General features: G+C 48.3%; 1 pseudogene; it reads left to right on the forward strand.

The window, feature by feature from the left end:
* The first annotated feature begins 610 nt into the window (after window positions 1–610).
* Window positions 611–24,841, forward strand: LOC144309652 (integrator complex subunit 4 pseudogene; annotated as a pseudogene).
* The last annotated feature ends 3,036 nt before the right edge of the window (window positions 24,842–27,877 follow it).

Raw genomic sequence — 27,877 nt, forward strand, 5'->3', positions numbered from 1 at the left:
GTGTCCTCCTCAATTTCTTTCAGATGTGTTCCGTGGTTTTTCGGGTAGAGATCCTTTACCTCTTTGGTTAGGTGTATTCCTGGGTATCTCATGCTTTTGGGTGCAGTTGTCACTGGAACCGACTCCTTAATTTCTCTTTCTTCAGAGTCATCGTTGGCGTATAGAGAGGTGACTGATTTCTTGGCATAGATTTAGGATCCTGCCACGCTGCCGAATTTGCTGTATGAGTTCTACGATCTTGGGGTGGAGTCTTTTGGGTTTTCCGGGTACAGTACCATGCATGCCATCGGTGAAGAGGGCAAGTTTGACTACTTCTTTGCCAATGTGAATGCCTTTTAGTTTTTCTGTCGCTTGATTGCTGAGGCCGAGATGTCTAGTAGTATGTTGAGAAGACGTGGTGAGGGTGGACATCCCTGTCTCTCGTTCCTGATGTTCGAAGAAAGGCTCCCGGTGTTTCCACATTGTGGATGATAATTTGCCACGGGCTTTTCGTAGATGGATTTGAAGATGCTGAGGGACGTTCCCTCTATCCCTGTACTCTGAAGGGTTTGGATCTGCCATGGATGCCGTATTTTGTCAAATGCTTCCTCTGCGTCTCTTGAGAGGATCATCTGGTTCTTGTTTTCTCTCTTGCAGATCTGATGAAGCCCATCGAGTGTTCTCCGAGTGCTGAAGCAGCCTTGCACCCTGGCGATTAACCCCACTGGGTCGTGGTGAGTAACTTCTTAATCATGTCCCGTCGGATCCTGTTGGCTCATATCTTGTGGAGAAGGTGTGCGTCCGCCTTAATCAGGGACATCGGTCCAGCATTGTCCCCTTTTGGGGTCTTGGGTTTTGGAGTTAAGGTGATGCTGGCCTCCAAGAACGAGCTTGGAAGTATTCCATCTCTTTCTATCTTTCGGAGCAGCTTTTTAGTAGCATAGGTAGTCTTTCTTCTTGAAGCGCTGGATAGAATTCCCCTGGGAAGCCATCTGGCCCTGGACTTTTGTGTCTTGGGAGGTTTGTGTGTTTGTTTATAGGTTTCTTTCTTATTGGAGGTCATTTTGCCAACATCGAGTGTAACTCCCCCAGTGTTCATCGCATCAAGTGCCCCCCTCTGTGCCCGTCACCCAGTCAACCCCACCCCCCGCGTTCCTCCCTTTCTTCCACCCCTTGTTCATTTCCCAGGGTTAGGAGTCTCTCCTGTTCTGTCTCCTTTTCTGCCATCTCCCACTCATTTTTTTCTTCTTTCTCCTCTGTTCCCTTTCACTATTTTTTTCATACTCCCCAAAAGAACGAGACCATAGAATGTTTGTCCTTCGCCGACTGCCTTCTTTTTCTTTGACTCAGCCATAATACCCTCTGGTTCCATCCACATCGAAGCAAATGGTGGGTGTTTGTCGTTTCTGATGGCTGAGTAATCTTCCATCGTGTACAGAGACCACTCGCCCTCCTTATCCATTCATCTTTCGATGGGCACCGAGGCTCCTTCCGCAGTGTGGCTATCGTGGGCATTGCAACTCGAAACCTCAGGGTGCACGTGTCCCGGTGTTGTGTTTCCCCGCATCTGTATCTTTGGGGTACATCTCCACCAGTGCACCCCCATGCTGGATCGCAGGGCAGATCCGTTGTTACCTCTCTGAGGCACCTGCACACGGTTTTCCAGGCGTGGCTGCATCAGGTCACATTCCCACCAGCAGTGCAAGAGGGTTCCCTTTTCGCCACATCCTCGCCGACCTTCGCTGTTTCCTATCTTGTTAACGTTCACCGCAGTCACTGGTGTGTCAGGTGGGATCTCGTGGTGCTTTTGACCCATATCTCCCTGACGGCCAGTGATGCGGAGCATTGTCTCACGTGCTTGTCGGCCATGCCTAGTCTTCCTCTGTGACATTTCCATTCATGTCTCTTGCCCATCTTCCGGATTGGATCGTTGGTCTCTTTGCTGTGGAGTTGCAGAAGTTCTTCAGAGATCTTGGATACTGGCCCTTTACCTGACAGGGTCATTTGCACATGTCTTCTCCCACTCTGTGGGTTGGCTTTGAGTTTTGTCGGGTGTTTCTTTTGCTGTGTGGAACCTGCTCATCTTGGTGAAGTCCCAGCAATCCTTTTCTTCGCTCTTGTTTCTCTGGCCTTCGTGGCTGATGTCATTTCTACGAAGTTGCTGTGGCCCAGTTCAAGAAGGGTGTTGTTGCCTTTGTCCTGCCCTAGGATTTTGATGGACTCTTGTCTTGCAAAATTGAGATCCTTCATCCATTTTGAGTTTATCCTTGTGTATGGTGTGAGAGGAATGGTCCAGTTTCATTCTTCTGCGTGTGGCTGTCCAGTGTTCCCAGCAGCATTTATTGAAGAGGCTGTCTTTTCTTTTTCCCCGTGCATGGTCTTTCCTGCCTGGCTGAATATTAGTTGCCCATAGAGTTGAGGGTCCACCTCTGGATGCTCTCTTCTGTTCCATTGATCGGCGTGTCTGTTTTTGTGCCAGTATCCCACTGTCTTGCCCGTCACAGCTTCGTGGCACAACGTGAAATCCGGCATTGTGCTGCCCCCGCAGTGGTTTTCTTGGCGACTCTTCCCGTGGCCGTTCGGGGTCTTTTCGCATTCCACACCAGCCTTCAGAGGACTTGCTCCAGCTCTCTGAAGAGAGTCCGTGCTATTTCTGACAGGGATTGCATTAGTTGTGTATATTGCCCTGGGTCACGTTGACATTTTCCCCAATATCAATTCTTCCAACCCAGGAGCGTGGAACCCTTTTCCATCTCTTTGTGTCTTCCTCAGTTTCTTTCCGACGTGTTCCACAGTGTTTCAGGAAGCCATCCGGCCCTAGACTTTTGTGTCCCGGGAGGTCTTTGATGATGACTGCTTTAATTTCCTCCCTGGATATTGACCTGTTGGGGTTTTCTGTGTCTTCCTGTTCCGTTTCTGGTAGTTTGTGGTTTTCCGGAAATGCGTTCGTTTCTTCTCGATTGCCCAATTTATTGGCGTATAGCTGCTCAGGATGAGTTTTTCAGATCGCTTGTATTTCCTACGTGGTGGTGGTGATCTCTCCTTTCTCATTCATGTTTTTGTTAATTGGAGTCTTTTCTCTCTTCTTTTAATAAGGCTGGCTTCATGGTTTTTCTCTCTCTTATTGGTTCTTTCAGAGGTCCACCACCTGGTTTTGTGGATGTGTTTCCTCAGTTCTTCTGCTCTCTATTTCATTGAGTTCTGCTCCAATTTTTATTAACCGTCGTCTTCTGCTGGGTGAAGGTTTCATTTGCTGGTCCTTCTCCAGCTCCTTTAGGTGCCAGGTTAGTTTTCGTATTTGAGTTCCTTTCCAGTGTTTGGATCGATGCTTGTATTGCGATGTCTTTCCCCTATTTGGGACCGCTTTTGCTGTATCCCAGAGATTCTGAACGGTTGGTCGTATCTTCGTTCTCATTGGTATCCGTGAATTTTCTTAATTCTTCTCTGATGTCCTGGTTGACCCTTTCACCTTTCAGCAGGATGGTCCTTAACCTGCACGTGTTTGAAATCCTTGCAAACTTCTTGTGGTTGAGCTCTAGTTTCAGAGCATTATGGGCTGAAAATATGCAGGGGACGATCCCAAAGTTTTGGTATCGATTATGACCTGATTTGTGACCCAGTATGTGGTCTCTTCTGGACAAAGTTCCTTCCACGTGCAATTGAGAAGAATGTGAATTCAGTTGCATTTGCATGTAAAGTTCTGTAAATATCTGTGAGATCCACCTGGTCCACTGTATCCTTTAGTGCTCTTGTTTCTTTGGAGATGCTGTGCCTGGAAGACCTGTCAATTGCAGAAAGCGCCGTATTCGAGTCTCCAAGTAAAAGGGTATTATTATCTAAGTATGTCTTAACTTTGCTTAGCGATTGATTGATATCCGTGGCAACTCCCACATTCAGGGCATAGATACCCACGATCGTTAGTTAGGTCGTCTTGTTGGATAGATCCCTTACGTACGATCTAGTCTAGTGATTGTGTGAGGTTTCCCACGTAGAGTGTCATGTCCTCTGTGAAAAGTGAGAGTTTGACTTCTTTGCCGATCCGGATGCCTTTTTTTTCTGTTTCGGAATGTCGCTGGGAAAGCGAGGACCACTACTATTCTGCCGAACGAGAGTGTTGAGGGTGGACACCCTGTCGTGTTCCTGACCTTAAGGGAAAAGCTCCAGGTTTTTCCCAATGAAGAGCACGTTCCCTCTCTGGGTCGTTTGTACATGGGTTTTATGATAATTGAGGTTTTTTTCCCAGTATGCGTACCCAGCAGAAGGTTTTCGTCATGAAAGGATGGTCTATTTGGTCAAATGCTTTTTCTGCATCTATTGAGAGAATCCTACGGTTCTCATCCTTTGTTTCATTAACGTGGAGAGGGAAGGAGAGACAGAACTGGAGGGATGGACAGACACAGGGAGGGGGACACAGACAGGGAGGGAGAGATAGGGATGGGGAGGGAGAGACAGCGAGATGGTGAGGGAGAGACCGAGACAAGGAGGAAGAATGAGGAAGGGAGGGAGAGAGCCAGACATGGAAGGAGAGTCAGAGAGACAGGGAGGGAGAGACAGAGACAGAGAGACACCGAGAGCCCGGGAGGGATACACTGAGAGACAGGGAGGAAGAGTCAGAGAGAAAGGGAGGGAGACTGAGACACAGAGAGGGGAACACAGAGACAGGATGGAGAGAACGAGACGGAGTGAGAGACTGGGAGACACGAAGGGAGACACACAGAGACTGGCAGAGAGACAGAGACACAAAGAGAGACAGAGACACAGGAAGGGAGAGTCGGCGAGACAGGGAGCGAGAGTCAGAGAGAGGGCGGGAGAGGAGACGGGGTGGGGGGCAGGGCGGGGACAGACTGAGATGGGGCAGCGGGGAGAGACAGACACAGACACAGGGAAGGAGAGTCAGAGACACAGGGATGGAGAGACAGAGACAGCGAGGGAGATACAGAAAGACAGGCAGGGAGAGGCAGGGAAACAGGTAGGGAGACACCGAGAGCCTGGGAGGGAGAGACCGAGACACAGAGAGAAGGAGGGTGAGATCTAGACACCGTGGGAGAGACAGAGAGGGAGGGAGACCGAGAGACAGGGAGGGACAGACCCAGAGACAGGGAGGGAGAGACCGAGAGACAGGCAGGGGGAGACAGAGAGACAGGCAGGGGGAGACAGAGAGACAGGGAGTGAGAGCCATAGTCATGGAGGGAGACCGAGATACAGTGAGGGAGAGGCCGAGAGACAGGATGAGAGAGAGACAGGGATGGAGACACACAGACAGGGAGGGACAGATGGAGACGGGTGGCGAGAGACAGGGATGGAGAGACCGAGGCAGGGAAGGAGAGACAGAAGTGGAGGGATGGACAGAGACAGGGAGGGAGAGATAGATAGAGGTGGGCAGGGAGACGGAGAGAAAGCGAGGGGGAGACCGAGAGACAGGGAGGGAGAGAGAGATGGAGACAGGGAGGAGTGACTGAGACGACGGGGGTGAGAGATGGAGATGGGGGAGAGACACAGGACAGGGAAGGAAGGATCCAGAGACAAGGGAGGGACAGACAGACCAAGAGACAGAGAGGGAGAGATGAGACAGAGGGGAGAGACCAAGGTGCAGGGAGGGAGACCGAGAGACAGGAGGGGAGAGTCAGAGACAGGGAGGGAGGAGACAGCGAGACAGAGACAGGATGGAGAGAATGAGACAGGGAGGGAGACAAGTGAGAGTCCGAGAGACAAGAAGGTAGGCACAGAGACAGGGAGAGAGAGACAGCGAGGGACAGGCCATGATAGGCAGTAAGAGAAGAAAGACTGGGAGGGACACAGAGACTGGGAGGGCGAGGGAGAGAGAGAGAGATGGGGGTGGGGGCAGAGGCAGAGAGACTGGGAGGGAGACAGGGCCAGACCGGGAGGGAGAGCGAGGGAGACAGTGAGGGAGAGACAGAGACCGGGACGGAGGGACAGGGATGGAGACACAGAGCCAGAGAGAGGCTCCGTGCCTCCGTGAGCAGGTGTCCCTCGGGACTGAGCCGGGGCGCAAGGCCTCGGCCCCGGCGCCCCGACTAGACTAGCGGGGGGAGGCAGAGGCGGTCTCGGGTCCCCTGTAGGCTCCGCGGAGGGCGGGCCTCTGTGTGGCAGGTCTGCGGGGGGCGTGGCGGGGGCGGGGCGGGAGCTTGCCCAGGCGCCTGACCCCGAGCGTGACCTGAAGGGGGCCGGGGCGTGGCCGCAGGAGGAGCTGTGCGCAGATGCGGCGACGTGGGCACGGCAGGAGGTTGCGCGGCCGCGCCCCCAGTCCAGGCCCGCGGTTCCCCGCGGTTCCCCGCGGTTCCCCGCGGTTCCCCGCGCTCCGGGCTCGCGGCAGCGGCTCTGCAGGCCTGGGCCCCCGGCGCGCAGGTCAGCGTGGGCCCCGGGAGGCGTGACGGGCCCCGGGGTGGCTGTGCGAGAGGCATCTGGCCCTCGCTGGTGGCGCGGCGGGTGCCTGGGAGGGACCGGAGGGGGACAGTGAGTCTTGGGGGCCGCATGGAGGCGCCCCCGTGGCGAGCCCGGCGGACACCCTTTGGGCCGCCAGGGTGCCGGGCAGAGGGCTGCGCGGGGGAGGAGTGGTGGCACCTGTTCTCGGAGGGGGGCGGCGGCGGGGCCTCCTACGTGTCAGGTCAGGTCTCACAGGAGCGGCTCAGGGAGGGTGTGGGGCCCCTCCACCGGGGCTCGGGGAGGTGCCGCCGAACCCATCCGCGGCTGCTCAGAGGGGTTAGGATGCAGGCACCTTGCGATGTCAGGGCAGGGCCTTGGGGCGGTGGCTTGAGGGCCTGGGCTGCTGGGCCCCCCCAGGCCCCCCAAGGCCCTTGGCTGTTCCTCCTCCCCCCACCCCCTCCCCGCTCTCAGGTCCCTCCCTAAGCTCCCCAGCCTGGCCGGCAGCATGCCCCCCTCCCCCTTGGTCCCTTTCAGGTGAATATGGCTACCTCTGAAATTGTTGAATTTTGAAATCGTTCCCCTTTCTGCACATCCTGTCCAGTATTTGTGGTTTCCTGTCTGGCCAATGTTCCCCATTCTCACCGGTGTAAGGTGGGATTTCGTTGCGCTTTTGACGTGTGTTTCCCTGATGGAAATAACAGTGATGCGGCGTATTTTCTCATGGGCTTGTCGGCCACGTCGACGTCTTGCTCTGTGCCATTTCGGTTCGTGTCTTTTGCCCATTTCCGGATTGGATGGTTGGTTTCTCTGCTGTTGAGTTGAATGGGTTCTTTAGAGATCGTGGATGCTGGCCCTTTATCTGACGGGTCATTTGCACGTAGCTTCTCCCATTCTGGAGGTTGTCTGTTGGTTTTGTTGAGTGTCTCTTTGGCTGTGCGGAAGCTTCTCATCCCGATGAAGTCCCAATAGTTCATCTTTGCTTTTGTTTTCTGGCCTTCACGGGTGTATCTTGCAAGAAGTTACTGTGGCCAAGTTCGGGAAGGACGTGGCCTGTGTTCTCCCCTAGGGTTTTGATGGAATCTCATCTCACATTTACATCTTTCATCCATTTTGAGTTTTATCTCTGTGTATGGTGTGAGAGAATGGTCCAGTTTCATTCTTTTGCATGTGGCTGTCCAACGTTCCCAGCAGCCTTTAGTGAGGAGGCTGTCTTTTTTCCAGTGGATGGTCTCTCCTGCTTGGTCGAATATATGGTCCTGACCGTAGAGTTGAGGGTCCACTTCTGGATTTCTCTCTTCTGTCCCATTGATCCGTGTGTCTGTTTTTCTGCTAGTAGCACACTGTCTTGATGAGCACAGCTTTGTAGCACAACCTGAAGTCCGGCGTTGTGATGCCGCCAGCTGTGGTTTTCTTTTCTAATATTGCCCTGGGCATTCGGGGTCTTGTCTGATTCCACACGAATCTTCAGTTGATTTGTGGCGACTCTCTGAAGGGAGCCTTTGGTATTTTTGATGATAGGGATTGCAATCAATGTGTAAATTGCCCTGGGTCAGTCACGTTGACATTTTCCCAATATATGAATTCTTCCAATCCAGGAGCATGGGATAGTTTTCCATCTCTTAGTGTCCTCCTCAATTTCTTTCAGATGTGTTCCGTGGTTTTTCGGGTAGAGATCCTTTACCTCTTTGGTTAGGTGTATTCCTGGGTATCTCATGCTTTTGGGTGCAGTTGTCACTGGAACCGACTCCTTAATTTCTCTTTCTTCAGAGTCATCGTTGGCGTATAGAGAGGTGACTGATTTCTTGGCATAGATTTAGGATCCTGCCACGCTGCCGAATTTGCTGTATGAGTTCTACGATCTTGGGGTGGAGTCTTTTGGGTTTTCCGGGTACAGTACCATGCATGCCATCGGTGAAGAGGGCAAGTTTGACTACTTCTTTGCCAATGTGAATGCCTTTTAGTTTTTCTGTCGCTTGATTGCTGAGGCCGAGATGTCTAGTAGTATGTTGAGAAGACGTGGTGAGGGTGGACATCCCTGTCTCTCGTTCCTGATGTTCGAAGAAAGGCTCCCGGTGTTTCCACATTGTGGATGATAATTTGCCACGGGCTTTTCGTAGATGGATTTGAAGATGCTGAGGGACGTTCCCTCTATCCCTGTACTCTGAAGGGTTTGGATCTGCCATGGATGCCGTATTTTGTCAAATGCTTCCTCTGCGTCTCTTGAGAGGATCATCTGGTTCTTGTTTTCTCTCTTGCAGATCTGATGAAGCCCATCGAGTGTTCTCCGAGTGCTGAAGCAGCCTTGCACCCTGGCGATTAACCCCACTGGGTCGTGGTGAGTAACTTCTTAATCATGTCCCGTCGGATCCTGTTGGCTCATATCTTGTGGAGAAGGTGTGCGTCCGCCTTAATCAGGGACATCGGTCCAGCATTGTCCCCTTTTGGGGTCTTGGGTTTTGGAGTTAAGGTGATGCTGGCCTCCAAGAACGAGCTTGGAAGTATTCCATCTCTTTCTATCTTTCGGAGCAGCTTTTTAGTAGCATAGGTAGTCTTTCTTCTTGAAGCGCTGGATAGAATTCCCCTGGGAAGCCATCTGGCCCTGGACTTTTGTGTCTTGGGAGGTTTGTGTGTTTGTTTATAGGTTTCTTTCTTATTGGAGGTCATTTTGCCAACATCGAGTGTAACTCCCCCAGTGTTCATCGCATCAAGTGCCCCCCTCTGTGCCCGTCACCCAGTCAACCCCGCCCCCCGCGTTCCTCCCTTTCTTCCACCCCTTGTTCATTTCCCAGGGTTAGGAGTCTCTCCTGTTCTGTCTCCTTTTCTGCCATCTCCCACTCATTTTTTTCTTCTTTCTCCTCTGTTCCCTTTCACTATTTTTTTCATACTCCCCAAAAGAACGAGACCATAGAATGTTTGTCCTTCGCCGACTGCCTTCTTTTTCTTTGACTCAGCCATAATACCCTCTGGTTCCATCCACATCGAAGCAAATGGTGGGTGTTTGTCGTTTCTGATGGCTGAGTAATCTTCCATCGTGTACAGAGACCACTCGCCCTCCTTATCCATTCATCTTTCGATGGGCACCGAGGCTCCTTCCGCAGTGTGGCTATCGTGGGCATTGCAACTCGAAACCTCAGGGTGCACGTGTCCCGGTGTTTCCCCGCATCTGTATCTTTGGGGTACATCTCCACCAGTGCACCCCCATGCTGGATCGCAGGGCAGATCCGTTGTTACCTCTCTGAGGCACCTGCACACGGTTTTCCAGGCGTGGCTGCATCAGGTCACATTCCCACCAGCAGTGCAAGAGGGTTCCCTTTTCGCCACATCCTCGCCGACCTTCGCTGTTTCCTATCTTGTTAACGTTCACCGCAGTCACTGGTGTGTCAGGTGGGATCTCGTGGTGCTTTTGACCCATATCTCCCTGACGGCCAGTGATGCGGAGCATTGTCTCACGTGCTTGTCGGCCATGCCTAGTCTTCCTCTGTGACATTTCCATTCATGTCTCTTGCCCGTCTTCCGGATTGGATCGTTGGTCTCTTTGCTGTGGAGTTGCAGAAGTTCTTCAGAGATCTTGGATACTGGCCCTTTACCTGACAGGGTCATTTGCACATGTCTTCTCCCACTCTGTGGGTTGGCTTTGAGTTTTGTCGGGTGTTTCTTTTGCTGTGTGGAACCTGCTCATCTTGGTGAAGTCCCAGCAATCCTTTTCTTCGCTCTTGTTTCTCTGGCCTTCGTGGCTGATGTCATTTCTACGAAGTTGCTGTGGCCCAGTTCAAGAAGGGTGTTGTTGCCTTTGTCCTGCCCTAGGATTTTGATGGACTCTTGTCTTGCAAAATTGAGATCCTTCATCCATTTTGAGTTTATCCTTGTGTATGGTGTGAGAGGAATGGTCCAGTTTCATTCTTCTGCGTGTGGCTGTCCAGTGTTCCCAGCAGCATTTATTGAAGAGGCTGTCTTTTCTTTTTCCCCGTGCATGGTCTTTCCTGCCTGGCTGAATATTAGTTGCCCATAGAGTTGAGGGTCCACCTCTGGATGCTCTCTTCTGTTCCATTGATCGGCGTGTCTGTTTTTGTGCCAGTATCCCACTGTCTTGCCCGTCACAGCTTCGTGGCACAACGTGAAATCCGGCATTGTGCTGCCCCCGCAGTGGTTTTCTTGGCGACTCTTCCCGTGGCCGTTCGGGGTCTTTTCGCATTCCACACCAGCCTTCAGAGGACTTGCTCCAGCTCTCTGAAGAGAGTCCGTGCTATTTCTGACAGGGATTGCATTAGTTGTGTATATTGCCCTGGGTCACGTTGACATTTTCCCCAATATCAATTCTTCCAACCCAGGAGCGTGGAACCCTTTTCCATCTCTTTGTGTCTTCCTCAGTTTCTTTCCGACGTGTTCCACAGTGTTTCAGGAAGCCATCCGGCCCTAGACTTTTGTGTCCCGGGAGGTCTTTGATGATGACTGCTTTAATTTCCTCCCTGGATATTGACCTGTTGGGGTTTTCTGTGTCTTCCTGTTCCGTTTCTGGTAGTTTGTGGTTTTCCGGAAATGCGTTCGTTTCTTCTCGATTGCCCAATTTATTGGCGTATAGCTGCTCAGGATGAGTTTTTCAGATCGCTTGTATTTCCTACGTGGTGGTGGTGATCTCTCCTTTCTCATTCATGTTTTTGTTAATTGGAGTCTTTTCTCTCTTCTTTGAATAAGGCTGGCTTCATGGTTTTTCTCTCTCTTATTGGTTCTTTCAGAGGTCCACCACCTGGTTTTGTGGATGTGTTTCCTCAGTTCTTCTGCTCTCTATTTCATTGAGTTCTGCTCGAATTTTTATTAACCGTCGTCTTCTGCTGGGTGAAGGTTTCATTTGCTGGTCCTTCTCCAGCTCCTTTAGGTGCCAGGTTAGTTTTCGTATTTGAGTTCTTTCCAGTGTTTGGATCGATGCTTGTATTGCGATGTCTTTCCCCTATTTGGGACCGCTTTTGCTGTATCCCAGAGATTCTGAACGGTTGGTCGTATCTTCGTTCTCATTGGTTTCCGTGAATTTTCTTAATTCTTCTCTGATGTCCTGGTTGACCCTTTCACCTTTTAGCAGGATGGTCCTTAACCTGCACGTGTTTGAAATCCTTGCAAACTTCTTGTGGTTGAGCTCTAGTTTCAGAGCATTATGGGCTGAAAATATGCAGGGGACGATCCCAAAGTTTTGGTATCGATTATGACCTGATTTGTGACCCAGTATGTGGTCTCTTCTGGACAAAGTTCCTTCCACGTGCAATTGAGAAGAATGTGAATTCAGTTGCATTTGGATGTAAAGTTCTGTAAATATCTGTGAGATCCACCTGGTCCACTGTATCCTTTAGTGCTCTTGTTTCTTTGGAGATGCTGTGCCTGGAAGACCTGTCAATTGCAGAAAGCGCCGTATTCGAGTCTCCAAGTAAAAGGGTATTATTATCTAAGTATGTCTTAACTTTGCTTAGCGATTGATTGATATCCGTGGCAACTCCCACATTCAGGGCATAGATACCCACGATCGTTAGTTAGGTCGTCTTGTTGGATAGATCCCTTACGTACGATCTAGTCTAGTGATTGTGTGAGGTTTCCCACGTAGAGTGTCATGTCCTCTGTGAAGAGTGAGAGTTTGACTTCTTTGCCGATCCGGATGCCTTTTTTTTCTGTTTCGGAATGTCGCTGGGAAAGCGAGGACCACTACTATTCTGCCAAACGAGAGTGTTGAGGGTGGACACCCTGTTGTGTTCCTGACCTTAAGGGAAAAGCTCCAGGTTTTTCCCAATGAAGAGCACGTTCCCTCTCTGGGTCGTTTGTACATGGGTTTTATGATAATTGAGGTTTTTTTCCCAGTATGCGTACCCAGCAGAAGGTTTTCATCCATACAGAATAACACCCAGTGCTCATCCCGTCAAGTGTCCCCCTCAGTGCCCGTCACCCATTCACCCCCACCCCCCGCACTCCTCCCCTTCTACCACCCCTAGTTCGTTTCCCAGAGTTAGCAGTCTTTACATTCTGTCTCCCTTTCTGATATTTCCCACACATTTCTTCTCCCTTCCCTTATATTCCCTTTCAATATTATTTATATTCCCGAAATGAATGAGAACATACGCTGTTTATTTTTTATTTCTTTATTTCTTTATATTTTATTGGTATATGAATTTTAAAATTAAGAATTCAGTTTACTTAATAGACTACAGAACTATTCAGATGTTTTATTCACAGTACTTACATGTTACTGCATGAGTTGTAGTGGCTTGTGCCTTTTTGAGAAGCTTGTCCTTATCTTTGAATTGGTCAAATTGATGTGTGAAGTCTTACTACTGTTTCCTTTATCTTTTCAGTTTCCGCAGGGTCTGTAATGATAACGTTTCTTTCCTGATTTTGTTAATTTACGTCATATCAGTCTCTCTCTCTCACTCATTTCTCTAGAGGTTTGCGTATTTTATTTCCTATATTTAAGGGATCACATTTTTGTTTCGTTGATTTTGGGGTTTTTTTTCCTGTTTTCAGTTTCTTTGATTTTTTTCTTGTATTTACTATGCTATTCCTTCCTCTCAATTTGCTTTACTTTGTTCTTCTTTTTCTAGATTATTTAAATGGAAGCTTAGATTATTTGACAACTTTCTCTTTTTTAGTATGAGCAAATAATCTCATAAATTTCCCTTTCAGAGCTACGCACCACCGATATTGGTGTGTGGTATTCTCACTTTCATTCCGTTCTGTGTATTTTTAAAACTTTCCTTTGACATCTCCTTTCAACTCCTGGATTGCTTGGAATCATTTTGCTTAGTTTCTCAATATTTGGAGATTTTTCTGCTACTGATTTTTAGTTTGAGTCCATGATTTTCAAAGACCATGCTCTAGAATTTTAATTCTTGTAAATACGTTGAAGTTTGTGTCATGGTCCAGGATATGGCCTGTCTTGGTGTGAGTTCTGTGGGTGCTTGAAGACAACGTGTTTTCTGCACTTCTTGGGCGAGGTGTTTTATACCTGTTGTTGACATACTGTTGGCTGATGGTCTTCTCGAGTGCTCTGTATCATTGCTAATCTTTGTCCAGATTTTCTATCATTTATTTTTCTTCTTAAAATTTTTTTTGAAAAAGAGTTTATTTATTCATGAGAGACACACACACACACACAGAGATGCAGAGACACAGGCAGAGGAAGAATCAGGCTCCCCACAGGACGGATGCGAGACTCAATCCCAGGACCCCGGGATCATGCCCTGAGCCAAAGGCAGATGCTCAACCGCTGAGCCACCCGGGCGTCCCTGGGTCATACTTGTTAAAAACCAGTCTGCCAATGTCTGTCTTTTGTATGTTTAGAACACTTCTCTTTCATGTAATTATTATGTCAGAGCATCCACCTGTCATTTTATGTTTTGTTTCTTTTTCCTGCTTTCCTCTGTGTTAGTCGAACGCGTTTTTAGAATTCAGCTTTGATATATCATTGTGCCCGTGAGTGCGTATCTTTCTCAGTGCTGCTTGAGGTTTTATACTACAGACACGTAATGTCACATTCTACTGTTGTCGACATGTTACCGGATAGGGCGAAGTGCAGAAACCCCACCTCCGTGGCCTTCAGCCTCACCTGCAACATCACTGTCTTAAATATTTCTTCTGCATACATTTGAGCCACACCAGGCAGTGCTGTGTGACTTGCTTCAACCAGCACGTAGCAGAGAAGGGAAGTAAATTTTATTCATGGATATTTTTGCTTATGTTATGTTATTTTTTCCTCCCCTATGCCCAGGTGCTTCCTTTTCTCCTTTTCTTTCTGGTTACAGGTCTTTCTCTTGGGGCAGGTCTGTTGGTGACAAGGCCTCCTACTTTTCCCTCTTGATTTCTTTCATTCCTGAAGGGCTCTGGGTAGACAGTTCTTTTCTCTCTGCACTAGAAAAGCCGGCCACCATCTCATGGCCTCCATGATCCCCGATGAGAAATCTGCGGTAATTCCAACCGTGTTTCTCGTGGGAGAGGCACCGTTACTCCCCCGTTACTGTTCGGCCTCATCCCCTGTCATGATGTTTCTGACATTTGACTGTGTTGTGTCCTGGTGTGGATTTCTTCGGTTTGTCTGCACTGGGGTCTTTCCAGTTTCCTGAGTGTGGAGATTTAGGTCTTTTGTCAAATTTGGGGTCTTTTCATCCACTAATTCTCTGAAGTTTTGTAGCCATTTTCTTACTAGTCTTTGGTGACTCCGTGGACATGAATGTGGGATCTTTTGTTACGGTCCTATGGGTCACTGTATTTTGGGGATTTCCTTCCCAGTCTCTGCTCTGTTTTATCCATGTGGGCTATCTCTGTCATTCCGCCTGCAAGTTCACTAGGCTCTCCGTTCTCTGCACCTGTCGAGCTTTTTATTGATTTTTTTTTCAGCTCCAACATTTGTATTTGAGTCTCTCTTGTATCTTTTATCTCTTTGCTGGTTCCTTTTTCTTCTTTCATTTTTTCCAGGTGTGTTTGTGGCTGTTTATCGAATGATTCCTACATTAGCTGCTTTAAAATCTCGTTAGGTATGGTGATTATTCTGTTAATCATGCTGTTGCTGTCTATTGATTGTCTTTATTCATTTGTTGAGATCGTTCCGGTTCTCATGTGCTGCGTGATTTTCTTTTTTTTTCTAAGATTTTATTTATGTATTTATTCATGAGAGACACAGAGAGAGGTAGAGACAGAGGCAGAGGGAGAAGCAGGCTCCCTGCAGGGAGCCCGCACGATGCAGGACTTGATCCCAGGACCCCAGGGTCACACCCCGGTTGGAAGGCAGATGCTCAACCACTGAGCCATCCAGGCATCCTTAATACATTTATCTTAAGTCACGTTTTGGTAGTCAAGTTAAATGTAGTAATGTTTGTAGGATGCTGGGAGACATTGTAGGATCCACGTTCATGAGTTTGTCCTTTGGATTTCTGGCTTTGTGTTTTATTTTGCTGGTCAGAACACATCAGGCTTGTCGGCTCCTGATGCAGCGTTTACTTCTGCTTGGGGCTTTCGGGCTGGGTCTGAGATTGGACGTGGATTGCAGGTAATATCTTTATGATGTCAGAAAACTACTTTGTTCCAGGTTTTGCTGTTTTTAATCGGGGATGGGTGCTTGATCTTGCCAGATGGCACTTTGCTCCCTATGGGAAAGTTGTGTGCTTTTACTCTTGGTTATGTGTGTCAGCTTTAGGGACCATCCCTAATCTCGTGGGTGCAGCTGATGCTGAGCCCCTGGTCAGAAGGACAGCCACAGCCTGTCCTTAGGAATTTCATATGACAGTGGTTTATGCAAGTGTGAACACTCTTTCCCCCTCATGTGCGGGTTCCAGAGAGCCTCTTTATGGCTGAGGTGGCAGGGCTGATCCATGCAGCCCTTCCAGCCCAGTCTCCCATCTCTTCACTGATCTGCCACTGCTGGTGTGTGGCCCTCATCCTCGTTAACCAAGATGGTAGGTAGAGGGCTGGACATCAATACCATGTCCCCAGCAACAGAGGGACAAAAGGAAGAATAGGCCATCTTTAAGAGCCGTTCCAGAAGCTCTTACATGACCTTTCACCCCCTGTCTTCTGGGCCACATCTAGCTGCAAGAGCAGGCTGGATCACAGGGTGTTTATCTTAGGTCTCTGAGCCCCAGATGAAAGTAAGAGGCTAGACGGTTGTGCTAGTGGTGAAGAAAGGATGTGGGAACAGCAGCCAGCTCTGCCCTGGCCTCACTTCCAGCACCAGATGCCACTGCCCAGCATTCCCAGCGTGGTACTCTCCTGTGGTCTATGGCTGACTCAATTTCCCTGTCCTAACTCCACGGTGCAGGGCAGTGATGGGATGGAGAGACCAGGTCCTGGAGGTGTGCCCTTAGCTGGGGTCCTTGGAGAGGGAGGGGTTCCAGGGAATTAGGAGAATACTGAACGGGGAGGACGGTGTGCTGGGCACGGCGGGTGTGGGGGGCAGTCTCCCTTGTTTGATCCGATGTAGCGTATTTGTAGGTACAGGTGAGGGATTTAAGACCTGAGCCCTGAGCAGTGGGAATTGGAGGCGTGGCAGGCAAAGGGGGAGCAGGGTCTGGGGGGCAATGACCCCCTCACAGAGCACCTGCTGAGGACGTGGTGCGCCTGTCTCCCTGTCTGGTGTGATGGAATTCAGACAGGGCAGAGATGCGATGCAAGGCCAGGCCACCGTGCACTTCTCCAGGGACCCTCCATGTGGGGCATGCTGGTGCCTGAGCCACCCCTGAGCCCCTAACCGCAGCTCGGCAGCCCGGGCGGCCCAGGGTCGTGGGGCCCCGTGATGCTGGGTCTTCCCAGGAGAGCGTGAAGCCCCATGTGTGTTCTAGGGCAGCATTCTGTAGTGTCTCGGCCTCGTGCCTCGAGGCCCAGGGGCCATATATGTGTTCTTCAAATCCATGAGCATGGAATTTTTTCCATTCCTTTGTGTTCGCTTCAATTTCTTTCATGAGTGTTCTATAGCTCTAAGAGTATAGATCTACCTATTTGGTTAGGTTTATTGCTGGGGGCGGGCCTCTCTGTGGCCAGGGCATGGCCGGGGCATGGCCGGGAGCTTACCCTGGCGCCTGACCCCCAGCGTGACCAAAGTCCCCAGGGCGTGGCCCGGGAGGAGCTGGGCACAGATGCAGCGATCCCGCCACTGGGGCAGGAGGTTAGTCGGCCTCGCCGCCGCTCCAGGCCCGTGGTTCCCCGCACTGCGGGCTCGCGGCAGTGGCTCTGCAGGCCTCGGCCCCGACACGCAGGTCAGCGTGGGCCCCGGGAGGCTTGACGGGCCCCAGGGTGGCTGTGCGAGGGGCATCTGGCCCTCGCTCGTGGCGTGGCGGATGCCTGGGAGGGACCAGGTGGGGGACAGCGGTCCTTGGTGGCCACATGGAGGCGCTCCCGTGGCGAGCTGGGCCAACACCCTTTGGGCCGCCAGGTTGCCAAGGGCAGAGGGCTACATGGGGGAGGAGTGGTGGGACCTGTTGGCGGAGGGGGCGGCGGAGGGGCCTCCTACGTGTCAGGTCAGGTCTCACAGGAGCGGCTCAGGGAGGGTGTGGGGCCCCTCCCCCCGGGCTCAGGGAGGTGCCGCCGAACCCATGTGCGTGTGCTCAGAGGGGTTAGGGTGCAGGCACCTTGCAATGTCAGGGCAGGGCCTTGGGGCGGTGGCTTGAGGGCCTGGGCCGCTGGGCCCCAGGAGCCCCCCCAAGGCCCTTGGCTGTTCCCTCGCCCCCCTCCCCCCTCCCCGCTCTCGGGTCCCTCCCTAAGCACCCCAGCCTGGCCGGGAGCCCGCCCCTCCCGCTTGGTCCCTATCAGGTGAGTATGGCTACCTCTGAAATTTTTCCTTTTTGAAAGCGTTCCCCTTTCTGCACATCCGGTCCAACATTTGTGGTTTCCTGTCTGGCCAATGTTCCCCATTCTCACCGCTGTGAGGTGGAATTCCTTGTGGTTTTGATCTGTATTTCCCTGATGGAAATACAGTGATGCAGCGCACTTTGTCATGGGCTTGTCGGTCACATCTACATCTTGCTCTGTGCCATTTCGGTTCGTGTCTTTTGCCCATTTCCGGATTGGATGGTTGGTTTCTCTGCTGTTGAGTTGAATAGGTTCTTTAGAGATCTAGGATGCTGGCCCTTTACCCGACGGGTCATTTGCACGTAGCTTCTCCCATTCTGGAGGTTGTCTGTTGGTTTTGTTGAGTGTCTCTTTGGCTGTGCGGAAGCTTCTCATCCCGATGAAGTCCCAATAGTTCATATTTGCTTTTGTTTCTCTGGCCTTTGTGGGTGTATCTTGCATGAAGTTGCTGTGGCCAAGTTCGGGAAGGGTGTTGCCTGTGTTCTCCCCTAGGGTTTTGATGGAATCTCATCTCACATTTACATCTTTCATCCATTTTGAGTTTATCTTTGTGTCTGGTGTGAGACAGTGGTCCAGGTTCACTCCTCTGCATGTGGCTGTCCAGCATTCCCAGTGGCATTTATGGAAGAGACTTGTCTTTTTTTCCAGTGGATGGTCTCTCCTGCTTGGTCGAATATGTGGTCTTGACCACTGAGTGGAGGGTCCACTTCTGGATTCCTCTTCTGTTCCATTGATGGATGTGTCTGTTTTTGTGCCTGTACCACACTGTCTTGGTGAGCACAGCTTTGCAGTGCAACCTGAAATCCGGCATTGTACTGCCCCCCGCTGTGGTTTTCTTGGCTACTCTTCCTGTGGCCATTCGGGGTCCTTTCTGATTCCACACAAATCTTCAGATGATCTGTTCCAGCTCTCTGAAGAGAGTCCATGGTATTTTGATAGGGATTGCATTGTGTAAATTGCCCTGGGTCACGTTGACGTTTTCCCAATATTCATTCTTCAGATCCATGAGCATGGAATAGTTTGCCATCTCTTTGTGTCTTCCTCAGTCTCTTTCAGACGTGTTCTGTCATTTTTCGGATAGAGATCCTTGACCTCTTTGGTTAGGTTTATTCCTAGGTAGCGCATGCTTTCGGGTGCCATCCCAAATGGGGTTGACTCCTTAATTTCTCTTTCTTCAGTCTCATCGTTAGCGTCTAGAAAGGCCACTGGTTTCTGGGCATTGATTTCGTACCCTGCCACACTGCCGAATATGCTGTATGAGTTCTAGCAGTCTTGGGGTCGAGTCTTTTGGGTTTTCCAGGTGTATGGTATCATGTCATCTGTGAACAGGGAGAGTTTGACTTCTTCTAGGCCGATTTGAATGCCTTTTATTTCTTTTTGTTGCCAGATTGCTGAGGCTATGACGTCTAGTGTTATGTTGAATTGCAGTGATGAGAGTGGACATCCCTGTCTCGTTCCTGATCTTCTTCGGGGAAAGGCTCCCAGCGTTTCCCCCTTGGGAATGATAATTTGCCGCGGGCTTTTCATAGATGGCTTTGAAGATGTTGAGGAATGTTCTCTCTATCCCTATACTCTGAAGCGTTTGGATCAGGAATGGATGCCGTATTTTGTCAAATGCTTTCTCTGCATCTATTGAGAGGATCATCTGGTTCTCGTTTTTTCTCTTGCAGATCTGATCAGTCACATGGAGTGTTTGACAAGTGTTGAACCAGCCTTGCATCCCGGGGATAAATGCTACCTGGTCACGGTGAGTAACTTCTCAATGTACCGTTGGATCCTATTGGCTCATATATTGTTGAGAACGTTTGCATCCGTGTTCATCGGAGACATTGGTCTATAACTCTCCTTTTTGGTCGGGTGGGGTCTTTGTCTGCTTTTGGACTTAAGGTGATGCTGGCCTCATAGAACGAGTTTGGAAGTATTCCATCTCCAGAAGCTTCAGCTGGCCTCACTGTAGTCTCTTTGGCAGGCTCTTGATTTGGTTCAGGATGTTGCTCAGTGGCAAAAGTCATTTGCTCCACTGAGGCAGGTGGCGGCTCCGGCATGTGCGGGAACCCAATAGCATGCACCTGGGCGTGCTCTTCCTCCAGGGTGGCCACGGGTACAGGTAGCTCTTGCATGTCGGAACAGTGAGTCAGAGGTGTTACCACCACATGCATTGGTTTGGTCTGAGCAGCTGGCTTCTCGGCTCGAGCCATGACCAGCTCAATCACCTCTGGCCCTGAAGCTTTAGCAGGCCCCAAGGTAGGAGCTGGGGCCAGTTGTTGAGGTGGTTCAGGATATTGCACAGGGGTGGACACTATTTGCTCCACTGAGACGAGTGGCTGCTCCGGCATGTGGCAGACCCTGATAGCATGCGCTGGGACATGATCTACTGCGAGGGTGGCCAAGATTGCAGGTGGGTCCTCCTTGTTGGGAGAGTGAATCAGAGATTTGACCACCTCATGCATTGGCTTCAACTCAGCAGCTGGTATCTCTACTCTGGCCAAGCACTCAGCACCGACAGCCCTGCCCAGCTCGATCACCTCAGGCCCAGAAGCTTCATCAGGCCCCACCTTCAGAGCTGGGGTGGGCTGCTGACATGATGTTGCTCAGGGGCCAAAGCTGGTTGCTGCACTGAGGCAGGTGATTCCTTTGGCATGGCATGCCGGGGACATTGATAGTGGGCACCTGGGGGAGCTCTTGTTGCAGGGTGGCCAAGTGTGTAGGTGGCTCCTCCAGGTCGGGACAGTGAATCAGAGGTGTGACTGCCTTGTAAATTGGCTTGGCCTCAGCAGCTAGCATCTCGGCTCGGGCCATGCACTCAGCACCAACTGCCATGCCCGGCTCAAACTGCTCAGGCCCATAAGTTTCAGCTTGCCCCAGTGTAGTAGCTCTGGCGGGCTCTTGATTTCGTTTAGGATGTTGCTCAGTGGCCGAAGTCGGTTGCTTCACTGAGGCAGGTGGCTGCTCTGTCATGTGGGGGATCCCGATAGCATGCCCCTTGGCGTGCTCTTCCTCCAGGGTGGCCATGGGTACAGGTACTTTTTCACATTTGAAATACATTATTGCATATTTGCTTATGTTAAAAAAATAACTGTGTCCAAAACTTAAAGATTCTTATTTACTGATGCATTTAAATCTTTCTCATGATGATCTACGGCATTTAACATAGTAGTGAAATTGTTCATATCTGTGCCTTCAGCAGCTTTTACTTCTGTACTTGTGGTGTTCCTGTTTATATCACTCGGATATCTTTTGAAAAACAATGACATACTTTAGAACCCTGAAGATTTCCCTGGTGTTTTTTTTTTTTTTTTTTAGTGTCATACATTTCCATTTATTGGACCTACTGAATACATCAGTTAAATGTTTGCTTATTTTACATAAAGGGCCCATTTTCTTTTTTTTTGAATTTTTAATTTTTTATTGGAGTTCAATTTGTCCACATATAGCACAACACCCAGTGCTCATCCCGCCAAGTGCCCCCCTCATTGCCCATCACCCAGTCACCCACCCCCACCCACTTCCCCTTCCACTACCCCTTGTTTGTTTCCCAGAGTTAGCTGTCTCCTGTTTTGTCACCCTCACTGATACTTTCACTCATTTTCTCTCCTTTGCCTTTATTCCCTTTCACTAATTTTTATATTTCCCAAATGAATAAGACCATATAATGTCTGTCCTTTTCCGATTGACTGTTTTCACTCAGCATAATACCCGGGACAGCTGCACCCCAATGTTTATAGCAGCAATGTCCACAATAGCCAAACTGTGGAAGGAACCTCGGTGTCCATCGAAAGATGATGGATCAAGAAGCTGTGGTCTGGCGGGAAGTCATGGCGGCTCACCTAAAGAAACGAGTGTACGACGAATTCACTAAGGAGGTCCAGCAACAACAGGAGGAAATTGCAACCAAGAAACTGCGATTGACAAAACCAAGTAAATCTGCAGCACTCCACGTAGATCTGTGTAAAGCTCCCTTCCCAGCGGATGCTTTGCAGTATCTACTCCAGTTTGCCAGAAAGCCTGTTGAAGCAGAAAGTGTGGAAGGAGTAGTTAGGATTCTCTTGGAACATTATTATGGAGAATGATCCATCTGTGAGACTGAAAATTGCATCATTGTTGGGTTTATTATCAAAGACTGCAGGATTTTCACCAGACTGCATTATGGATGATGCCATTAACATCCTGCAGAATGAAAAGTCTCATCAAGTCCTTGCTCAACTGTTGGACAGCTTGCTTGCAACTGGCACCAGACTCCCAGAGAATCAAGCTATCCAGATGGGATTAGTTGATGTAGCCTGGAAGCACCTCACAGATACGTCTCATGGTGTAAGAAATAAGTGCCTGCAATTACTTGGCAATCTTGGCTCTTTGGAGAAAAGTGTCACAAAAGATGGAGAAGGCCTAGCTGTCAGAGATGTCCAGAAGATGATAGGGGATTACTTCAGTGACCAAGACCCACGTGTCAGAACAGCAGCTATAAAAGCCATGTTGCAGCTTCATGAGAGAGGACTGAAATTACACCAAGCAATTTATAATCAGGCCTGTAAATTGTTGTCTGATGACTATGAACAAGGGTGCAGTGCTGCAGTCCAACTTATCTGGGTTGTCAGTCAGCTCTATCCTGAAAGCGTTGTCTCCATTCCTTCTCCTAATGAAGAAATTCGCTTAGTTGGTGATGCATTTGGAAAAATTTGCCCCATGGTCAATGATGGCTCCTGGGTGGTTCGAGTTCAGGCTGCAAAGCTGTTGGGCTCAATGGAACAAGTCAGTTCTCATTTCCTGGAGCAAACACTCGACAAGAAGCTCATGTCCGATCTCAGGAGAAAACGCACTGCACATGAACATGCCAAGGAACTTTACAGGTCAGGAGAGTTTTCCAGTGGCAGAAAGTGAGGAGGTGATGCTCCCAAAGAAGAAATAGATACAGGAGCTGTGAACTTGATTGAGTCAGGAGCTTGTGGAGCCTTTGTTCAGGGATTGGAAGATGAGATGTATGAGGTCCTCATTGCTGCTGTGGAGGCTCTCTGCGTGCTGGCCCAATCTTCACCTTCTTTTGCGGAGAAGTGCCGCCCTGATTTCCTGGTTGACATGTTTAATGATGAAATTGAGGAAGTACATCTGCAGCCCATACACAGCATGAGAAAAATTTCTAATAATATCACTCTCCGAGAGGATCAGCTTGACACTGTCCTGGCTGTGTTAGAGGATTCATCCAGAGATATTCGAGAGGCTCTTCATGAACTTTTATGCTGTACTAATGTTTCGACTAAAGAAGGGCTTCATCTTGCACTGGCGGAGCTGCTGAAAAATTTAACCAAGTACCCTACTGATAGGGACTCTATATGGAAGTGCTTGAAGTTTCTGGGAAGTCGGCATCCAACCCTGGTGCTTCCCTTGGTGCCAGAGCTCCTGAGCACCCATCCGTTTTTTGACACAGCTGAACCAGACATGGATGAACCAGCTTACATTGCAGTTTTGGTTCTTATTTTTAATGCTGCTAAAACCTGTTCAACAATGCCAGCACTGTTCTCAGATCATACCTTCAGGCATTATGCCTACCTCTGAGACAGTCTTTCTCATCTTGTTCCTGCCTTAAGGTTACCAGGTAGAAAACTAGTGTCATCGGCCATTTCTCCCGGTATTGCGCCCCATGAGGACCCGTCCCATCAGTTCCTGCAGCAGAGCTCTGAAAGGGTGTACAGTCTTCAGAGCACCGGAACCCTCAGGGAACCCAGAAGCTGCTGGAGTTCACCATCCAGGATCTTCAAAAACGTGGAGAACTTCAGTCTGAACTAGCAGGAGTCGCTGCTAGGAGTTCTCGGCTACCTATCTTTGGTGTCAGCTTCTTCTCCTCAAGGCCTTGCAAGAAAAGCTCTGGAATGTGGCTGCCCCTTTATATTTGAAGCAGAGTGACTTGGCCTCCACAGCAGCAAAACAGATCATGGAAGAGACCTACCAAATGGAGTTCATGTACAGTGGTGTGGAGAATAAACAGGTGGTGATTATACATCACCTGAGGCTGCAGGCCAAAGCCTTGCAACTTATAGTAACAGCACGGACTACTCGAGGAGTTGACCCCTTATTTGGGATGTGTCAAAACTTTTTACAGGAAGTGGACTTTTTTCAGAGGTGTTTTATTGCGGATTTGCCCCACCTAAAGGACAGCTTTGTGGACAAACTTCTTGACCTTATGCCCCGACTCATGACATCCAAACCTGTGGAAGTGGTCAAAATTCTACGGACCATGCTGAGGCAGAGTACCTTCTTGCACCTCCCCCTTCCAGAGCAGATCCACACACTTCAGCCAGCATCATTGAGCCAGCAGGTGAGTCAGACAACCCCTTGCAGTTTACATCTGGATTGGTTGTGGCCCTGCATGTCGATGTGACCCTGGAAAATGTCCAGGACCCTCAGAGTGCTGTGAAGGTCCAGGTCTTCTATCCAGATGGCCAGGCTCAGATGATTCATCCTAAGCCGGCAGACTTGCAGAATCCTGGCCCAGGGCGCCACCGGCTTATCACTCAGGTGTACCCCTCCCATACTGCCTGGACAGAACCATGCCAGGTGGATGTGAGGCTGCTGCTGGCCTACAACTCCAATTCCCGCATTCCCAAATCCCCCTGGATTGACGGTGGCGAAGTGTCACCCCAGGTGGAAACCAGCATCGAGGGCACCATCCCCTTCAGCAAGTCTGTGAAAGTTTCCATAATGCCCAAACCTGCAAGGCGCTGAGTCACAAGCATTGTGTAGAGCTAAAGCTGAGAAAGACCTTCTTAGGTAGCAGAGTGAGCCCGAAGCCTAGAGCACTTCACCTGGAGCCGGCGTATGGGCATGAGCACCATCACCCTTATCGTCTCATCTGGTATCAAACACAAAATAAATTATTTTGCATTAAAAAAACAAAAACCTTCAAGTCCACACCTCTTCCTTCCCTGACTCCCCCCACCACCTCAATAAAGTTGAGAAAACAACAACAACAACAACAAGAATCTGTGGTCTATGATACAATGGAATATTACTCAGCCATTAGAAACGACAAATGCCGTGAAAGGAGAGTGATGTTTGTCTACTTGTTGGGTTCATGTTGTTGTACGTGTGTGTGCAGCCAACCAGCAGTGCTCATTATGTACCAGATCATCTACTAAGAATAGTCTTTTACCCAAAACCAGGAAAGAGGAGAGAGAAAGAACTAGTTTTGAGAGCTTTTTGATTTGGAAAAAGCATTACAAAAATCACAATTTTCATTATACAGTAAGGGAGTAGCTTCCTTCATTCTCGTGAGGATTAACGATAGAGGGAGTCCTGTGAAATGAAGACCACTTTGTATTCCAATTTAATTTCTTGAATTTCTTAATTGTTTCCTTTTCTTTTTGGTTTTTACTGACATTCAAAAACTGAAAAACTTCTAGCTCATAACTTTGTTGCATTTCTAGGTCCTTGCAGCAACAAAAGGAGATTGTCATATTAGGACTAGAACTTTAAGTGAGTCCTAAAGTATTGGAAGAAAATTCTAAAATATACATTGAGGTTCTACAAGGAAAAGATTGAGTTTAAACAAAAGAGCCTGAGCTAATTCTTCCAGAAGGTTTGTTACTTTGAATTCAGAGCCCTTTTACAAGTATATTAGAAAAATAAGTAGTCCCACAGTATCAGTCGATTCATGTATAAATGAGAAGAGGGCTAACATTAATGAAACTACCTCTAAAGTAGTTGACTGCCAAGCTGATTGTTAAATTGGTTATTATGGAAACAGGAGAACCAACTCACACACTTAGAAATGAGGTCCCAGACTGGAAGCACTGGTAAATGTAGCTGCTCATAATCTAAGTTAAATAATTCCTTGACAATCTGAGTAGATCTATATCATCATGGTGGTCTTATATGTAATTTAGGGTGTTTAGTAGGAAATTATTGAATGGACTTCATGATTCTCTAGAGCTTATTTTTGAGAGGTGCTAGTGAATCAGGAGGGAAAAAAATAAATGCTCAAAAAAGTCCTATTGCCATCTTACACATTTGGGGAAACTGTAAGAATATGTCCAAAGAATCTTGGTCTTCAATACTTTTATATACAGTAATAACTAACACCATAAAATAGCACTTATTTAGATAGAATTGATGGTAGACGTGGCAGTACTACATCCTTTTCTACAATGTCTGAGTGTTTGTAGTACTTAAGACCTTTCCATCAGGCATCAACATTAAATATTGAATACCTCTAGAAAGTGTGAAAATAATTTTGTCTTTGGAAGTAGTTAACGTGCAGTTTTTCCGTGTGTCCCATTGGACTTTTCTAGTGATGATTCTCCTAGGATGCTTTATCAGTAGCTGTCTGGATTTTATGGACTAAAAAGGTGATATTTTCTTTTATAATTGAAATCTGTAAATTATCTTTATACTTAATTTTCTATGTCCATTCATAGCAAAAAGTAAGCAAAATATCCCAAGACAAAGAATGATGGTTCCCCCCCCCCACCAAACCTTGAGCATAACCGTTGAGGAACAAGAACTGTCGGAGATCTATGTGTGTGTATCTGTACATACATCCATGCATACATGGCAAGATTTAACAGAAATCACAATTCCGACATCATCTGTGGTTTATGTCACAGCTCTTCTCTGTCATCAGCCTCTGTTTTTCTCTTTGGGCTTTCGTTGAAAAATACTCAGCCTCATATCTTTTGCTCTGAGACTTTAACTGTAATCCTTGAATTCTTAATTTCAGTTCAGAAACCCTAGTCGTAGAACTCATGAGTCTCCAGATTTCCATGACTGTCACCAAAAATTGAAAATCCTATAGGTTTGCCTTTTTTTTTTTAAACTAAAGACTTAAAAGCAAGAAAAGAAAAAAAATGCTTCTTTCTGTCTTGACAAACATGAGGAAGAAACTGCAAACAGGAATACAGGTGGAAGCAACTCCTTCTGTAGCCTCCCCTTGTACTTTTAAAAGAGTTTTGTCATGGGGTTAATGATGGAGAAAGTTGACAACAGGCATTGTATATGTCTGCTGTTTGCAAACTGTATTGTGTGACCGTATTTTTTTCCCAGTCATTGAAAGGATTCTCCCAGTGTGATACCTCTTAATTTAAAGAAAAAAGTGTTTTTTTCTCCTGTAAAATAGTAATCATTTGGAACTGGAGGGTATTACGCTCAGTGAAGTAAGTCAATCGAAGAAGGGCAAACATTATAATGTCTCATTCTTTTGGGGCATATAAAAATAGTGAAAAGGAATAAAGGGGAAAGGAGAAAAAATGAGTGGGAAATATCAGAAAGGGAGACAGAACATGACAGACTCCTCACTCTGGAAAATGAACAAGGGGTGGAAGAAAAGGAGGTAGGGTGGGGGTGTGGGGTGACTGGGTGACGAACATTGAGGGGGACACTTGATGGGATGAGTGCTGGGTGTTATGCTATATGTTGGCAAACTGAACTCCAATAAAAAAAATCATCATTATTTTATGACATTTATAAAATGCAGTAAAAGATAAGGAAACCATCCTGAGAGGCAGGATGCCTCTCTCATTTGGCCAGCTTTTTAACATGTTCTACTTATTTTCCTCCCTTATTATTTAAGGCTTTTTTGTATGTATGCACTGTCTTTTTTATTGGCTATATTTTTGAGGAAGAAGCTCTTCAATTTACAGGTGCTGTATATTTTATAGTCATAAATTCATTGATTTCTAGAAATACACATTTGCTTCCATGTATCCATTAGAGTGCAACAATCCTGAACTCCTAGGGATTTTTCACTGATGAAAGTTGTTTTTATACTTCCCTGTTGTATTGAAGCAGGTCTGAAGATCAGGAAGAAAGCTGACTAGTGATCTGAATTGCAAAATGTTGAGAACTAACCAGTGGGTTGTCATGGTGCCTAATGACTCTTGTGTGTGTGTGTGTGTGTGTGTGTGTGTGTGCCTAATGACTCTTAAGTACAAAGGAAGTTTATTAATTATTTGAAGTAAAGACAACACAGTCATTTGTAGGAGATCCTTAGCTAGAAAGTTTTAATATTCTTTGAAGAAATCAATACAACCAAACCTTAGAAAGTTTTAGAAGTTACCAAAAAATCAAAACCTGAGCTGCAAAAAAGAAAAGTCATGTATCTGAGGTGACAAACGTAAGGGAAGCAAGCAAGTGCAGGAAAGCTGGAAGCTCTCGATTGGTTGTGGCCACAGAGAGTTTGGACAAGACAGCAGGATGTGCCACTTTTGTTTTGTAG

This window comes from Canis aureus, unplaced genomic scaffold (genome assembly GCF_053574225.1).
Source record: "Canis aureus isolate CA01 unplaced genomic scaffold, VMU_Caureus_v.1.0 ptg000135l_RagTag, whole genome shotgun sequence".
In the NCBI taxonomy this organism is placed as follows: Eukaryota; Metazoa; Chordata; class Mammalia; order Carnivora; family Canidae; genus Canis; species Canis aureus.